Source organism: Asparagus officinalis, chromosome 9, assembly GCF_001876935.1.
Source record: "Asparagus officinalis chromosome 9, Aspof.V1, whole genome shotgun sequence".
In the NCBI taxonomy this organism is placed as follows: Eukaryota; Viridiplantae; Streptophyta; class Magnoliopsida; order Asparagales; family Asparagaceae; genus Asparagus; species Asparagus officinalis.
In genome coordinates this window covers 51219889-51223642 of record NC_033802.1, presented here as the reverse complement: position 1 = coordinate 51223642, position 3754 = coordinate 51219889, and positions in this window count along the sequence as shown.

The window sequence follows — 3754 nt, the reverse complement described above, 5'->3', positions numbered from 1 at the left end:
AATTTTTCCCTGCTGGCCTCTTGATGGTGCACTGTGACACTCTGTAGCTCTATGACCGAACTTGTGATGGTGAAAACAAGCACCCTGAAATCTGTGTTGCTGCTGTGCTCTCTGATCCTGTTACTGTCCTTTCTTATGAGGACCTTGTTGCTACTGCTGTGAACCCATGCCCTGCTGTTTGGGTCCTCTGGGTCTTGAAAATGACCTCTTGCCCTTTCTCTTGTCTCCGGACTGTCTCAGTTTAGAACTTCCTTCCTTACTCTTCTGGAACATGGCGGTCTTAGTCTCCTATGAAATGGCAGCATCGGCAACCTCCCGTACTGAGTGGAATCGTCGAGACACAAGGTAGCGACGTAAGATTGGGTGGAGTCCCATCAAAAAAATCTGAGCCTGACACTCCCATGTGTGCCACATGCCTGTAAATCTAAGTAGACCCATGAACTTGCTTTCATAATCAGCTACTGACATGTCTCCTTGCTCCAATCGGGCTAGTTCTAACTCTTTCCTGGCCTTTGGCTCTAATGATACATACTACTCATCAAAGAAGTAGGTGAAATCCTCCCAAGTAAGTATCATTCGCTGCTCTAGTATGAATTAAAGTCTATACCACCCTCCGGTGTCTCCCTTGAGGCTGAAAGCTGCTAACCTCTACTTCTGGACTGAGTCGATGTTAAGTATATCTAGGATGTTCCCCATATCTTCCTTCCACTTGTGGGTTGCAAGTTAATCTGATATGCCATGAAATTCTGGTGCCCTCAGCTTCTGATATCTCTCCACCAAACAAAGCTAAGTCTCCTACTCTGCCGCTCTGTCGACCGCTGGTGGTGGTGTGACTTATGGTGATGTCTCTACAATAGGCTCAGTTGGTATGACTGGTGATGGAACTACATGAGGTGGTATTGCTGGAGAAACCTAATTTGCCACTCGCTCCTCGAGCGCTGTCAATCTGGCTGTAATCGGCGCTATGAGGTTGATCAAATACTGTGGAGCCCAGATCCCTGAGTACGAGATCTACTATGACCACGTCCTCATCCCGACATCTATAAGTTCAGGAGAAGAGCTTATTAAACACGGTAAATGAGATCTCAAGCATAAATACTCATAACATATAGCAATAGGAAAACATAACACATAGTATCATCGAGAATACTCTATAATTAAAGTAAGTTAATCATAAAAAAATTTCTCAAAATTTTTGAGCTATACGCATAACGGCCTTACTCAATCTAGGAATTCCTAGCGAACTCTATACATTAGCCCTAAGGAAACTCTATCCTAGCTCCATGACTCGACATAGGATATCCTAAGAATGCTGGAACTAGAGCTCTGATATCAACTATGATGCCCTTGGTTTCACACATGGCTACAGTCTAAGGTGAACTCAAAGATGTCAAACCTACCATGCACCCAACAATGTGTAACAACATGTTTCACCATCACAGTAATATCTCTCTAGTAGAATTAAATACAAGAGGTGAGGGTACAAGCATATATAGTAAAGATGACAATACAAGGAACACAATATAGAGAAAAGATTCAATAACGTTTATAATTATGTTCCAACAAAAGAAAAGAAGTGCATCTAATAAACCGAAATACAGATAATGAATCTCTAATACGAAAGAGTCAACCGAAAAGTATATAGGCACTCAACCTCCAAAAGAAATACAACTCTAAAGACTAAAAACAATAAAATATCCACTATGGAGCGCCTACTAACTATCTACTAATAAATGACGGCGAACTATGCTGAGTCTCCGTCAACCTACGACTCTCCGAACCCCTGACTTGTTGCTTGAAAAAGATGGACACAACGAGCATCAAAGCGCTAGCGAGAATATCTCCATCGACCCCAAGGGGGTAAGGGGTTAGGTGTATAAAAAATACAAGTTATAGTATATATAGATATATAAATCCTACATCCTGAACTAAGAGGAATTAATATTTAGAAACCAACAACACGAGAATGAGTACGTCGAGTGAAATAATCCAAATAAGGAAACCCTCATATATATACCATATATCTCAATTGTGGATTACTAAATATCAACTCCAAAATCCTATGAATAAAATAATTAACAAAGAACAATACATTACCAAGCCTCATCCATAACAAATCGTATCATAACAACTCACATTTTTCTCGGGTAGTTGGCATGGGAACAAAATAAATATTCGGTAAAAGATCTCGTCTAGGATACATAGTAAAGACACCATAGCCTTATACTCTACCCTCTGGGTAGGTAACACGGGAGCAAATTTACAATCTTGTATGATCCTCTACAAAGAAAATGGTGTGGAGTGTAGGCGCTCATAATATCCTGTGGTTCATTGCAATATTTTACGGTTCACTACCTTACTCGAACACAGTTTGGAGTATAGGCATATCAGCCTAATCTGGAACACAATGATGCATAACGGAGTATAGTCCATTGCGGTCTCATTGCAGTACACCAACTAACGCACTCCGAGTGTAGTCAACCACAGTCTCGTTATGGTTCACAAACTAACCCCACTCAAGCATCCAAAACTATTGTAAAACGAAACATATGTCACTCTCTATCATGACTAACTCAAAATTTTAGACTATGTGTATCAATAGGCTCGTGCATGCTCAAATCCAGCAGTGTCCTCTCACGATCTCGCACGTGTGTCGACGTATGACTCGCACTTTGTGTTTGCGATCAAAAGCACATGGTAAATTAACTTATGCAAAACAGCTCAAATTGGTTGGTCGACGGCGACAAACATGCACACACAGACAACTTCGGTCGGTCGACCGATTACCTAGGTCGGTCGACCGACAAGAGAAAAATCTCCAGTTTCCTGCAAACACATCAGTCGACCAATTTCTTTGATCAGTCGACCAATGCTGGTGACAAAACACAATTCAGGGTTTTTCTCTATCATGAACAAAAATCGAAATTTCTCAAAAAGAACTCATGTATAAAACTTGATTTAGTGTAATTAGGGTTTACTTTACTACATGAAAACACAATTATAAAGATTTGGGGAAATCTAAAAAACCTAACATGTTTATGTTTGAAAATTCATCATGAAAACAAGTAACTTTAACAAAATCTCATATTAGATCTATTTCAAATCTTAAACCCAAATCAAAGAAATTTGTTTCATAACTTTTTAAATCAGAAAGATTAAATCTTTGAGTCATATAGATAAAAGAGGTGATCTTTAAACATAAAATAGGTTTTAAAAATCTAATAAAACAAAGAAAATGGGGAAGGGATTGGAGGAGATGAAACTCGCCTCAAAAATTTCGTGCTAAACTCCCACACACGCAAGGAACTCAATCCTCCCACACCGAAGCCGTCGATCTCGCCCTCCTCTTGGTCTTTTTGCTTCTCAAAGCTTCATGTGTGTGTGTGTGTGTGTGTGTGTGTGTGAGTGTGTGTGTGTGTGTGATCAAACAGGCCCAAACCGATCCGACCCGAAACCCAAAACCTGTGCACCCATTAGGGTTAGGCTAATTAGGTAATTAGTCTAATTGCAATATTTACCTATGGTTTTAGGGGTTTTTACAATTGGGACTGGATTTAGGGTTAGGATTAGCTAATAAAGTCATTAGATTTAAGGTTATAGTGTTGATTATGGTTAGGATGGATTAAATACAATTAATAAAAAATTTGAATAAACAATAGATCAACAGTTAGGAATTTGCCAAAATCTTAAATTGTTAAAAGCTATTATCTTTTTTCCACATATATGAGCTGAAAATTATCCAGATAGCTTTGTG